Raw genomic sequence first — 15107 nt, 5'->3', positions numbered from 1 at the left:
TTTGTAAAGTTCTTAAGTTGTTCTTTCAAACGTTTTCTATTTAAATTGGTAGTCCCTTTCATGAGTCTTAGATATCATGAGGTTTTCCTCAAAAACAGTGGCTGTATCTTAAGTTTCATTTGTATTTCCAAGGTCAACAATAGTGTATTTACAGAGTAGGTGCTCAGTGAATTTTTGTTTTATTAAAAATAAGTAGAGGAGAATGTGGTTATTTTTTTCCCATGCGTGAGAACTTCATAAAAAGACGATGCTGTCTCCTTGTTACATTCTTCTCCTCACAATGGTATTTTATATTAAATGGCTCATTACACAACAACTATGACTTTCCCTCTCTACCAAAGATTTAATGAGCCTGAGGGTCTCTGATGCCAGCCCCACCCAGCCAGAAGAGGCTTAGCATCCTCAGCCGGATCTGCTTGGTCTTAATGATGTAAACCGCTGGATTGACAACGGAGGCGTAAGAAAATGAAGATAGGAGAGCAGCACACGGCTGGAAGGGGAAACCCCCTTCCCAAATCTGTGGATCACGGACAGGCCAATCATAGGCGTGTAGAAGAGCAACACAGCACAGGCGTGGGAGACACAAGTGTTGAGGGCTTTGAGGCGCTCAACATTGGAAGCAATGGATAGCATTGTTTGGAGATCAGCCCATAGTAGAGCACAATGAGCACCACAAAGAGACCACAGGCACTGTTGATGTGGGTGTCCGCACAGGCCAGCTTCATGACATCTGGGTGTAGGCAGTAAGAGGGGGAAAGCAGGTGATTCTGGCAGTAAGGCAGCTCCTTCAGCATGATGGGGGCCGGGACGTGGAGCCTGATGCTGTGCACCACACTGGCCAGGCCCAAGCTGGCAATGTGGGAGCTGGCGAACATGGTGCTGTAACGCAGGGGGTTGCTTATGGCCCCAAAACGGTCAAAGGCCATGGTCAGCAGCACAGAGGACTCCGTGATGGAGAAAGTGTGGATGAAGAAGAGCTGGGTCAGGCACATATCCACCGCCACCTGTCTGAGACCTAGCATGTAGAAGGGGAGCATGGTGGAGGGGAGCGTGGAGGCAGACAGGCCCAGGTCAGTCGCTGCCAGCATTGACAGGAAGTAGTACATGGGCTGGTGCAGAGTGGGCTCTGACTTCACCACCCACAGGATCAGGCTGTTCCCTTCCAGAGAGGCCACATACATGGCACACAGAGGGATGGAGAGCCAGCTGTGCACAGCCTCAAGGCCTGGGAGCCCTGCTAGGAGGAAGGAACTACCAGTGTGGTTGGAGTCTGACATGGTGACCCAGCAGGCAGAGTCCCAGGCAGAAATGCCACCACAGGCCCTGAAATCAGAGGAGTTGCTGGGTCAGAACCTCCACCATGAACCAAGACCTTGCAGTGACTCCCCAGAGTGTTTCCCTGACAACCCTGGCCTTGTGATTTCTGAGGTCTTTCCCCCAATTCCTAGATAAGGGCCCTTAAGCAAAGGTGAGTTTGAATTATAAAAGGGAATCTTATAATCATGGTGAGCCTGGCTCGGGAACCACACGGCAAAATTTACCACAAAAATCAGAGTTTGAAACATGGATCTAGAAAGGGTCTGAGACAATATTGGTCTCAACTCTTCACTATATACATCCTGGGATGTGAACTCTAGATCCTTATATAGTTAGTGTGTCTGATCTGGGAGCAGAGTACAGGCCCCTTACTTCCTGTCAAGTTCTTCTTCACACTGTCTTTAAATAGGTACTTCAGGGTGGTGAATATCCCAATCTTGCAGACTGACATCTTGTTTTAAAATTAAAACAATTCAAAATAATTCCCTTTCACATGTTAGCCCACCTGTGTGAGCACACAAATACAACTTTATCACCCACATGGTTTAAAATGTCAAGCTATGGCAAAAATTATAGATATTTTTCCAAATATGAGTCATTCTCCAATTGACCTGTGTCTCGGGAACATTAAATAGTATGATCTCTAACTCATAGAAAATTAAAACTACCTTGAAGCTTTTCTGTAATTTTTTCAGCATTATATTGATGAGCATATAGAAATCAGAAAAAGATATTTATGTGTGGAGGAATCAGAACTTAGATCCACTGATAAAGTGATTTCTGGAAAAATACAATAATGGGGGACTACATTTTCTGTCTTTGCTGTGTTCACTCCCATGTGCTTTAGCTCCTGTTTCATTCCCTGCCAGTTGGGCTCCCTCCTATTCCATCCATCATGAGTTCCATTTTCTGAGAAAGCACTCAAAGGACTGTCTGAAAGCTTTTGCCTTTCCTCCTAATCATAAACAAAGGAGGGAGATTTCTGGAGTATCCCAGGAGTACAAACTGAAGAATAATAGCCAACAAGGACAACTTAATTTTTAGGAATCTTAATCATACATTCAGAGATTTGTTATGTTTGGTCTTTCTCCAATGATACTGATTTTTCATTTTATTGCCTTTTCTCTCATGTATTTGAGAATAATCTAGTATTTGTTCCTCTTTCTAGGATTTCCACATAATAATGAATTCTGTCACTTTTTCTTCAGCAGGTAAAAATGTGCAAGTGTAATTTATTGCTTCCATATTTCACCTAAAGTAATTTACACAATGTTCTCTGATATTTGATTGTAAAGCATCTCAACCCTTAGAAGTTAGATCAGTTTTTCCAGATTAAGAAACTTAATCCTTAAGAATTCAAGTGTATAACTTTACTCAAGTCCCATCAATTGTAAAGGAGAATCTAGGACTGGAAAAATTTTTCTCTGACTCAGTATCTTTTACTCTGGATATTGTTGTTTGAATGTAAAGACAAATGCCAGCTATTAACAAACATATCAAAACATTCACAAACCTTATCCTTACATCTAAGGAAATAAAAAATTCCCATGAATTTCTGTGCTTAAAAATTTATTAGGTGGCCATTTCTGGTTTTCCTCTTAAAAATTTCCTATATGATGGCCATTTCTGGTTTTCTTCTTCTAATTTACTTTATTTCCTCCAGATTAAATGCCCTCATTTTCATTCAATAATTAAACCATCTAAGGAACTGTTCTAGACACAGATATTAATAAGATCCCTTCAGTAATAAGGGAAGCATGAATCAGTATGTCAAGTATGTGAAGAAAATAAAACAGTGTGGAAAGAGAAGGGCATGTGATTTTCAATAGTGAATTTAGGTGAAAGCTCTCTGAAGAAGGGAGAATTGTAGACAGGGCAAAACAGAAAGAGGGAGCAAGACTGTACCTGTCCGGGTGAGTGAGTTCTAATTGGCAGGGAATGTATGAAGGTACATCACTAGAAACTTGAAGTTGTTAGCGCACAAGGTAGCTATGAGATAGGTATTTGTTAAAGCTGGAATTGTGATAGAAATAGGAGAAGTTAAGATAATAGAGATAACCTTCCAGAACCAACACGATTACTTAAGAAAACTACATTTCACTTGACTGGGAGTGGGGAGGTATTTTCTTCTGTGCTTCAGCACATACACCTAGTGGCTCTGACAGTGTGGACTCTGGGCTGGTGGCATCAGCAGCACAGGACAGCTTGTAATAAATACAAATCATTAGGTTCCACCCCCAACCTACATGCCCATCCGGATATGTCCAGTTGAAGTCCAGCATTTGGTGTTTTAACAAACTCTCCAGGTGATTCTGATGCAACCCAAAGCCTGAGAATCACTGAGGCACATCGTTAGTTATAGTACTTTTTTTGCAAGCAGATGAGTGCTGTCGGAAAAGCAAGGAAGTGGGAGAGAAGCAGAGGTTATGAATTAACAGAAAAGGGACATTCTTAGACAAAGAAAGAAACCTTGTTCCCCAGTGCTAAGAAAATCTGCAGTCTGCTAAATTCTGCTGCTGTTGGAAGCTGAACAGGGTGTTTTAGCTCTCTCTATACAGATGTATGAATTCCTAGTCAGTTACTGACAGAGGAGCTAGCGTGAAATAAGACAGAGAGATTTTTGAGGACACGGGGAAGAATTGTGTGTTCAAATTAAGTGTTTGAATGCCACGTATGAATTCTTCATCCTGTGTTCATGCTGCACTGTTTCTTTAAAATTAGAAAACAATCTTTAAGATTTTTTTTTAACAGACTGAGAGTTCTCTCCCTTAACCCATAGATTTCGAATGTGGAGATAGAAACAAAATGAATGGGCATAGTGCAAGCATAGTCATAACTTCTGGACATTATTTCAGTTAGCATTTGAGAAAATGGACTTATTAGAAAAGGCCCTGAGGTGCTCATATATGTGGAACATATTATTTTTGTATATTGCATTAAGCTGACTGTGCAGAAGAAGAAGAGTTTGGTGAATTCGTGTGTGTGTGTGTGTGTTGTGTGTGTGATAGTTTTTCTTAATTTTTAAGAAATACTTGTGGAATGAAAGGATTTTGTGATAAGAAATAGAAAAATATAGGTGAAAAGGCAGGGCAACTGGTTTCTGGTCCTGGCTTCAGCACGAAACACTGGAAAACAAAAACCAAACAAACTTGAGCAAACTTAGACTTAAGCGACAGCTATTTATCCAAAAGTAAGAATGCACTACGAGAGGGGTGCTAGGGTGGCTTGTCCGTTAAGCGTCTGACTCTTGATTTTGCCTCAAGTCATGATCTCACAGTTCATGAGATCAAGCCCTGTGTGGGGCTGTGTGATGACAGTACAGAGCCTGCTTGGGATTCTCTCTCTCCCTCTCTCTCTCTCTACCCCTCCCCTGCTCCTGCACACATGCTGTCTCTCAAAATAAGTAAATAAACTTGGGGGGAAAAAAGACTGTGCTGTGACCTCCTTTACAGAAACTATTCCTTTTGGCTTGCCAGCAGATTTTCAATCAGGTATCAGCCTGCAGCATCGTGGAATAAAGTGGTGGTTCCTAACACCAATGTGTTTTCTTCTGGAGTCGTATTTGGATTCAGATTAATATTAAGTGTTAACAGCCAATATTCTGCAATGCCATTAATAAGAAATAAGAGAATAGATGTACACAAAGGATTCTCCTCTTATACCATATATCTACACTTACATATACAATGCTGATTTCACTTTTCCTATTGTCTAAATAATGGAATAGGGTGAATTGTACCAATTCTCACAGCATACCAATCTCGTAGGTTTCTCTGATGATAAACTAAGACTGGGTGGATGAGTTCCTAGTATTCTGTACAGCACTTAGAAAATAATCATTGTTAATATGTATGTGTTCTTTAGTTTTTCCTACCTTTACTTACCATGCTCAGAATTCAAGGAGCTTTTCCAAATAGGATTCTTCAAAGATTTAGAAGTAATTGCAATTAACCTTGATCACTCTGGATTTGTCTGTTCACATCATCATTCTGTTACCTTCCATCATACAAATAGAAACAGACTGCCTTTTCAAACTGTCTTCACAAACGAGGAAATTTCCACTCCTTTCTGCTCCTCAAACTTTTCCTCATCTCAGCATGTCTCCCTTAAGGGGCATAGAATCCATCTGCCTAAAGTCTTAGGAAAACATAAATCAGGCTATATTTAAGGCATTGAAGATGTATGCTCGTTACCAGCTCATCTCCTAATTTTCAGCCTATCTCCTAATTTCCGATTTATTTGGTTTTATCTATTGTGACAGCACATTTGAGGAAACTTATCCAGTAGCTCCCAGATGGTACCCAAAGGTAAAGAATATTTTTTCTCCATCTAAATCTTTAATACTGTACTTTTTCAGGGTCTTAAAACATATTCACTCTATTCTTAGATGAACACTAATAAGGAACCTTGGCAAATGGCTATACCCCTTTCCTCCCAAGCCCCGTGTTCCTGGCTCACCCACAAGGAGGACATAAGAGCTGAAGACATTTCTCACCCTCCCCCAGGGTACATTCCTGGATATCATCCCTTGATGAACACAGTGGGCAGCATGGGCTTTGGGGAGCAAATACCTTTAACCATGTCACTGCCAAAGAAGTTTTGCATTGCCTGTAAAGAAACTCCGTCGTGATTGGAAACTCTTTGGTCCTGTCCAAGTCTGTCTCAGTTTCTGACTCTACTTGTATTGTGATTAAAAAGTAATTAGCTGCTCGAGAGTGCAGGCTTCAACATCAGAAAGACCTGAATTGAACCTCTCAGTTTCCTTACCTGTGAAATTGAAATAGTGAAAGAAACTAATGTACAATGTTGTTGTGAGGATTAAATCAGGTACTCCCTTAGAAAACTTACAACAATGTTTCTCAATACTCAAATAATTACCTATTATTTTATCATTATTTTTCCATAATAACATTGTGGGTATTTAATATGATAGTATATGCGAGCCATCCGTTATCATTCCTAAAAAAAAAAAAAACAAAAAACAAAACAAAAAACAAAAAAAAAACGCACATTAAGCACTTGATAAATGTGGTGATGCTGATGTTGATGTACATACAAATTCAACAAAGAAACTTTCTCTTGTTGCCACGTAAATAATAAGAGTTGAATGCAATGAAGGACTTTCTATCTTTGAGGAAAATAGAAATAGAAAATAGAAATAAACAGAACAGAAACAGGTTTAGCCACAGCATTGAAAACCAAGGCAGACAATTCATACTTGCCCCAAAAAAATGTTTTGTAAAATTCTTTGTTTCACGATACAAGTGCAAAACAAAAAATTGCAGCTCGTTGTGAGCACATTTGTCAAACCTTTGAGTATGAATGAAAGAAAATCGTGAGGCTCCCAAAGCTTTCAAACTCAACTTTATAGGTCATAAAGAAGAACTGGATGTTGAACATATTCCAACAAATAAACAACTGTAACTCTGGGCAAGATATATAAAATATGTCAGGCATTGTAAAACAGACAGTGTAGAGCTGTGGTTCCTTGTGATAAAGGAAACAGGAAGTGAGCTAGATATCCATGCAGGTTCTCTGCCAGATGGTGCTTTATAAGCTCAGCCAAGGAAGTTGAATGCAAAGTGAGGGCAGCTCCCTACCTACTGGAGGGAGAAGACCAAAGTGATTTTAGAGAGTGTGAGGGGTCAAAATTTGGGGCACCTACTGGATATAAAGAAGTTGAAGAAGGAAGGAGTCCTAGAAATCTACTTAGGTATCCGTTTGAGGTTTTCACCAAGTACTGAGCTGCAAATTCATGGGTCAAGAGTCCAAAAAGCTTGGCAGAGAACATCTCTGAGACAGAGTGGGCTGTAAGTTGCATGGAAATTCTGGAGGTCATTCAGTATTGGGACAACTGGAGTTCCAAAAAGGGAGAGTGGACAGAGCTCTTCGAACACCTTGGACATTGACATGAAATCCTAGAAGGGCCATACCATAGGAATAGGAGTATATGGTATGGTTTCTGATTTCATGCAATTGATTGAATATCATGTGCTCCTTTGACATCTGAAACTGGGAGTGCATCTAAAAGCCTAACAATAGCTGCCCTGCTCTTCCCAGATATGCCCCCACATCCAGTGGACAAGGGTCCCCTCCCAGCTCGTTCCCCTAACAATCAAATATGCTGCACTCCAACTAATGGCTTTCACTTGCCTGTAAACCCATGAAATTATTCAAACAAAGCACTCACGTTCTCCTTTGGGAATGAGAGGAGTAACCCCATCTTGCTGTTACTACCAAGACTGCCTCTCATGGGCCTTTGTTTGTTTGCTTTGTCCCCAAGTGTAACCCAGGTGTGCCCCTTGCCTGGTGTGCAGTTTCCTCCTTTCCCCAGTCTGTGAGTATCTATGTCTAATAAACTGCTATCAATCCTGTCTTTCCAGCATCAAGTACCATGCTTTCATCTATTTCCATAACCCTACAGTAGAAATCCCTTTCTCACCAACAAGGTGAATAGCAGGAAATTAGGAGAGAATACTGTAACCAAAGAGTGAGGGCTAATTAGCATCAACCCCAATAAGGCATAAAGTCAAGATGCAAAAACATTAACATGATCCTGACTGCCAGCTCAAATCAGATTCTCTTTATATAGGATAATGTGACCCATATTCTCAATAACATAGCATTTGCAATGCTTATGGGCACATTAAAAAAAGACAAATAAAAAGCAGAAAGATAATCAGAATAAAGTAAAACAGCTCATAAGAAGAGATTCAGGATGAACAGAGATTCTAGAATTGGAAGAAAAGAGCCTTAATAATTTTGAAACTAAATTTATGTATATGAAGGATGAAATGATGAAAAAAATAAATTATAGATAATGGTATCCAGATTTCTCACTGCCAGAGAAAGAAATTAACATATGAGAAATCATATTTTTAAAGTCATATAGGGAAAAAATCCTTGAAATTTACAATTCTAATCTAGTAAAATTTTAGAGTAAATATTAAACATTTTCAGGCTGAAAGGAAATGATGACAGGTATAAATTTGCACATATGCTAAGGGATACAGAGTATTACCTGTGGCAAATGTGAAGGGAAGTATATGCAAATTGTGGTATATCCACAGTGAAATATTATTCAGCAATAAAATGGAATAATATAAAATCAACTCAAATGGAACTCAATATACTTACGCGGAGAGAAAAAAGCCAGACTGCTAGCAAAAACCATATACTTTATGAATACATTGATGTAAAATTTTAGAAAGATGTACACTAATCTGTAATAACAAAATCATCTCAGCCTTTGACGGGTTGAGTGGAAAAATGTACTGGGGAAGAACAACAGGAAACTTGGGAGTAGTGTGTATGTTCATTATCTTGAGTTTGGTGATGATTTCATGGGTGTGTATGTATATTAAATTTATCAAATTGTATACTGTAAATATGTGCAATTTCTTATATGTCAATTATTCCTCAATAAAGACATGCATATTATATTAATAGATTTTGAGGAGGGTTACCCAACATAACAGAAAATGTGGTGGTATGCTAACAAAAGGTATCTTCAGGGGCGCCTGGGTGGGTCAGTTGGTTGAGCATTAGACTCTTGATTTCTGCTCAGGTCATGATCTCAGGGTCATGGGATTGAGCCCTGAGTTGGGCTCACTGCTGTGCGTGGGACCTACTTAATATTCTCTCTCTCTCTCTCTCTCTCTCTCTCTCTCTCTCTCTCTCTCCCCCTGCCTCCGCCACCCCTCTCTACCATTCACTCTCTCTTCAGTACCTTGACAATTAAAAAAAAAAAGTGTCTTCAGTACCTTGACAATAGAGCTACATGTGTGGGGTGGGAGCAGTAGAGTGGTAGCAGAAGAGGAAGAGCATTGGATGTTGCGATCGGAGTTACAAAATGAAGTAACAGTCAGATGACAGAACCTGCCAAGTGTTCATTAGGCACTTCAACTTTTATTGTGTTTCTGGAATGCAGGATCTGTTGAGAGATGAAGTCAAATCCCAAGGGCTTTGTATGTTGTGCTTATATGTTTCATCTTTCCAGTCCCCACTTAAAATTCGTAAGTTCAAAGAGGTATCCTGAAATTTCCATCATTCAAATGGACCCATCCTTCTTGTGTCCTCACTGGAAGCTGTGCTGTCTGTTGTCAGAGCACCTGTGACTCACTGGGGAATTATATGCTTACAATTCAATTTTCCCTGATGATTTAAACTTTTCACACTGAGCTAGAAATATTCTATTTTGTTTTCTTTATATTTTGAATAGGAAGTGGCCTAGTATAGATGAATAAATAATATTGAAATGAATGACTCTGTAGGAGAGAAATAAAATACTGGTAGTATGTTTCTTTTCTTTTCATCTCAACATTATAAATAACTTTACAATGTGTTCTGATCCTAAATACTAGCACTTAGGTAAAAGTCTTAGTTGACTTAGTACTGGTTATGTTTTTAACAGGGCAATTCTATCAGAGAGGTTAGCTGAAGATTTAATCCAGAAAGAAAAAGACCATGATAAAGCGAACAAATCATTTTCTCTAGCTTTGACTTGTTTATGAAAGCCTAGTCAGTTCTTTTAAGAATCATCTTCCAGGAGGTCTACTTTGCTTATTTTTTCCAATATTCCCTGAAAGATTGAGAAAAAAAAATTAAGTTCTACATGATACCTATCATTCAAAAATTATAGCATGCCATGGTAAGTTTATGAAAGCACAGAATATCTCTTGTATTTATTAGGAAGTGAGGAACAGCTTTCACTTCATTCAGAGAGCTGAAGAATATTGGAAGCTGTGTCCTCCTTTCATGTATCATGGAGCTTAAAAAAAACCTGAACTGCTAAATAGTCACATTGTAATACATTTTATTATGGTAATTCAGGTATTTGTTTCTTTAAATGTATTTAAAAGTTCTGTAGCTCATTTGGTGTGTATTTTCCAGTGTAACACACATCTAAAGTTATTACGTAATTCATAAAAAACATATTTTGATTTTAATATTTGCCAAATTTTCAGAAAATATACAAAGTAAAGCCCTCTTGAGCTAAAGTTTATAAACCTCTAGATTTTTAGTTGGAGGATATTTTAGATGTCTTTGAATTCCACTCTTCTAATCTACTTGCTTTTTCATGTAAATGATACTCTTTCAAGTGGCTGACAGTTTCTTCTGTAATAATCTGAGTCTTTCACAGGCTGATATTGATATTTGCAGAATGAGCAACATGTTTTTCTCATTAAATAGGTACTGTTTTAAATGGTATATATTTAAATACATAATATATTTCAGTCAGTTTTTTTAATAATTAATCAACATCAGATGGAAGCTGTATACTCTGTTTCCTCTCAGAGATGTGTTCAGTCAGCAGGCTGATTATCAAAACCAGTATTTTATCTCTGTGATTCAGAGTTTTTTTAGGTGGAGCGTCTTCAGAATGCATGCCCGAATCTCTTTGGTTTTAACACTGTAGACAATTGGGTTGAGCATTAGAGGAACAAGAAAGTGTAGATAGGAGAGAAACATGTATATACCTGAGCTGGTAGCTTCTTTTTCCCAAAGTGACGGATCATCGACAGGCTGACCAGTGGGGTATAAAATAGTAATATAGCACAGCTGTGGGAAATGCAGGTGTTAAAGGCTTTGAGCCCCTCAGTGTTAGAAGAAATGCTCAATACTGTCCTCAAGATTAGCATGTAGGAGAGGAGAATGAGTACAGCATCCAAAGCCAGTGTGGAGAGCATGACAAAGAGCCCAAAGCCACTGTCCACAAGAGTGCTAGAACTGGCTAGCCTTAAAACATCAGGATGAACACAATATGAATGAGACAGAGCATTCATAGGCTGAAATTGCCGTCTTCCAAGGATCAAGAACAGGGGCAGATGGAGGGCAGCACTACGTATCACAATGGCCAGCCCAATGGCCCCAATGTGCTTGGTTGTGAGAATGGTGGCATAGCATAAAAGCTCTCGAATAGCCACATGGTGGTCAAAAGCCATGGCCAAGAGCACAGATGATTCAATAACTGAGAAAGTATGGATGAAGAAGAGTTATGTAAAGCAGGTTGCATCTCCCACCTCTCTCTGGCCCAGGAGAAAGACAGCTGTCATTGAAGGCAGTGTAGAAGCTGAGAGGCCCAGGTCTGCCATTGAAAGCATGGACAGGAAGAGGTACCTAGGTGTGTGGAGGCTAGGGACAGGCTTGACAATGTACATTATGGTGATGTTGCCCAGCAAAGACACAACATAGATAGAGCAGATAGGAATAGCTGTCCAGCAATGAGAGGTCTCCAGTCCTGGGAGTTCCATCAGTATGAAGATGAAGCTGCTGGCATTATTGTTGTTAAGAACTGCCATAACTTTGGGAAAAGCTTGCCCTGGAAAAATTATGGAGAAGGCAAAAAGTTATTCTTTCACAGTATTTTCCTAGCATCTCATCCCACAACGCCCATGACCCATGCTTGCAGAGTAATATCACTCTCCTCCTCTTTTTACAGCTCTAAATCCCATTCCTTTAGAAGTTCCTCTAGAGTACAATGCTGGCTCTTTTCTTGATTGCCACGAAGCCTAGTTTTCAGAGGCTTTTTGTGCCTTTCATTGATAGAAAATTCCTTCCTCATTTGAAGATATGTCAAGTTTTGAAAAATGGAAAGGGAAACTCTGTGGTGAGAGTGCACGGTACCGATGCATAAACTAGATTAGTTTTAATACCAGAAAATCGGGCTCTAAAGAAACCTAGGTAAGGATAATTGTATTTAATGGCTGCCTGGGAGTTAGAAAGTAAAGTGTAAGAATGTTAATACTGACTCTGAATTCCTGATGTCACCAGAAATATCTTTTTGTCTGAAAGGGATTCAAAAGTAATATATGTGACCAGAAGACAAGCCCAAGGGTTTGGGCTTAATGTGTGTGTCTACTGGGTTAAATCCCTTCTCAATCTTTGTTATCACTCTCTGAAAAAGTGTTTGGATAGCTGGTTCAGATGTATGAGACGAAGAAGATGAAGACTAGATAATATTTGCAGCTAGAAATACATGTATTCTCAATGGCATCACACATTTACTGAGCTCCTACTACTTCATTTAAATAATATAATGACAGGCAATCTATAACTTATGCCTTTGAAGGTCTAGTAATCCACTGGCCAACACAGAACATATCCATGAGGGCAATGACCATGGGACAGCTAAACATCCCCTCTGGGAATCTACACTCTCCACCACTCACCTTTTTCATTTTTTTTTTTAAACTTTATTCAGTTTTGAGAGACAGAGAGAGACAGAGCATGAGCGGGAAAGGGGCAGAGAGAGGGAGATGCAGAATCCGAAGCAGGCTCCAGGCTCCGAGCTGTCAGCACAGAGCCGGACGTGGGGCTGGAACTCACGAACTGTGAGATCATGACCAGAGCCAAAGTTGGATGCTCAACTGACTGAGCCATGCAGGCGCCCCAACCACAACTCACCTTTTGAAAGAATGATCCTGGTACCTTCAAAGACAATTATTAAAGAAAGGAATACAGTGTGAAAACTGAGTACATAGAGTTCAAAAGAAACCTTGGTCACATATATGAAGTTCACACTGAATGATGATTTTCTTTGCTAATACCTTAGGAAAATTCTCTTAACAAGGGAATTTTCAACATGCTCTGGGCAGTCATGACCAGTAGGGGGCAGCCGTGACCAGTAGAACAATCTTCATTGTATTCCACGTTTTCACATGCTAATTATAATGTTGCCCATAAAGTCATGAAGAATACTTTCAACATGCTAACCATTAGTCTAAGGAAAACCTAGAGAAAAAATTCTGTGAAGAGTGAACAACGTGTCAGAATCAAAACAACATGGCATTTGAACAGTAAACAAATATTGGCAATTATTATAGGGCAAGTTGTGAGGGGGAAGTGTATAATCACGCATAAGAAAGGCAAAAAGCAGAGGCAGGCCTATCAGATTTGAGAAAGGATCTGCAATGAAAAGAGGAGGACTGAGTTTCTGTGTGTTTATACCCATGGAGAAGTAAAGGTAGCTGAGTACTAGTAGTCATCTTTGTTCTAATAAAAACTCCCTCTGGTTCCAGAGGGCAAGGTGTGCAATGCATACACTTGGTATTCATTAACTTGCCTCAACAGTTTTTCTTATAAGCTGTTAATCGCAGTGTATTTTCAAAAGAAAAGAAAAGCATCCCTCTCCCAAAGTCATATACTAAAATTCTCATGAATGCAGAGAAGTTATAATTATTAATCAAAATAAAACATCTGGGATTCAGCATTAATATTCCTGGGAGAATATTTAACAAGCTGCTATAAATAAAACAGCAAATCCATTACTGAACCATGACGAGTAGGAAAGAGGACAATTTTATATCCAGAAGACTAGATAGTATGTGACTAACCAGTGATCAATTCACAAGTAGTAAAAGTCTCAGGGGCTACTTGGAAGTCTTTGCCTTGACTCTACCTTCTAAGAATGTCGGGAAAGAAAGGTTGCTACTATCAGGCTCTAAAGCATGGTGTATGGATTCTATTTATGTGTCTCATTCTGTCCAGAATAGGTATTGAGCTGTGTAGGAACCAGTCATGTCAGGAATACAAGCTTCCACCCTCCAAGGATTGTGGATCCTCGCTAAATATAAAGCTGAATGGGAAGAATCAAGGACAATAGGGATTTGGGGAATTGCCTGAGACAGGAAAGCAGAGAAACAAAATAGTACCAGACACTCTATTCTGTGAATAGTATGAAGTAATTGTTTTCAGTATATTTCGATGTGTATTATGTGTCAGGCACATTACTGGACTTTGCAGAGAGGTAATGGTGTATACAAAACCTAATTCTGATAGAGAATAATTATCCAAAGAGCATCATTTCATCTGAAATAGTTGTGGCAATCAGTGAGGAGAAGAGGGAGAGGTGTTTCTGACAGGCCCAGTCATGATGCCAAATGTTTAAGGACCAAGGAGATATAATCAAGCAGAAGTTAGAAGCATGTATTTCTCTGCTTATTTCTCCTCGCTGTCCACTTCTGAGTATGAGCATATGGGAGAATTAACCCTCCCACATGAACATTTGGCAGGATGTTTATGGTCACAAAGTGAGCAGCAAAAATGCTATCTTCTTTATTTGAGCTTTACCAGGAAAAAAAAAAAGAGAGAGAGAGAGAGAGAAACTTTGAAGATTTTTCAAAGTCATCTTGTCCAATTCCTGCTAAATTGTTACTGCAATATCCATAAAATAAATGTGAAACTCTGTCTCAGAAAGTAATCCATTCTATAGTGATATTTAAGTAACTCACGGAAGACATCTTTCTGTGCTGCCTTTTGAGCAAATTGGAGAAGTGTTCTAAGCCCTTACTTAGTAATTGACAGTCTAGATTGTACCCGATGAAATGAGCCACCTGGATTTCCTTTAATCCCATAGTCTGAAAGGATTTCTGTATTTAATATTTAGTAAGGAGTAACTATACAATGTTGTTATTCTTTTACTCATAGAGAACGGGTGCATATACAACTCCCTGGATTTGGACTCACAAAGAAATGCTAAAATGACAGGAATTAACAAGGACTGTTAATTTTTTACCTCTGGATAAAGGCTATGACTTGCAGTGCAAGCCAATGTTATGCTTGTCTCTTTTTTTTATTTTGTTTGTTTAAGTTTTTACAGTTTATTTATTTCTTTTGAAAGGGAGGAGGGGCAGAGAGAGAGAGAGAGAGAGAGAGAATCCCAAGCAGGCTGCACACTGTCAACATGGAGCCTGACTTGGACTTGAACCCACAAACCATGAGATCATGCTTTGAGCCAAACTTGGACACTTAACTGACTGAGCCACCCAGACTCCCCGGTTATGCCTCTC

General features: G+C 39.3%; 2 pseudogenes; both read right to left on the bottom strand.

The window, feature by feature from the left end:
- Nucleotides 1–343: 343 nt before the first annotated feature.
- LOC121039149 (olfactory receptor 51G2-like) lies at nucleotides 344–1277 on the bottom strand (annotated as a pseudogene).
- Nucleotides 1278–10668: 9391 nt separating this feature from the next.
- On the bottom strand, nucleotides 10669–11694 carry LOC121039148 (olfactory receptor 51G2-like; annotated as a pseudogene).
- Nucleotides 11695–15107: the final 3413 nt, after the last annotated feature.

The sequence above is a fragment of the Herpailurus yagouaroundi genome, unplaced genomic scaffold (assembly GCF_014898765.1).
Source record: "Herpailurus yagouaroundi ecotype Mexico unplaced genomic scaffold, PumYag 180, whole genome shotgun sequence".
NCBI lineage: Eukaryota > Metazoa > Chordata > Mammalia > Carnivora > Felidae > Herpailurus > Herpailurus yagouaroundi.
The sequence above is the reverse complement of the archived record's forward strand: the minus strand, read 5'-3'. Positions and strand labels throughout refer to the sequence as shown.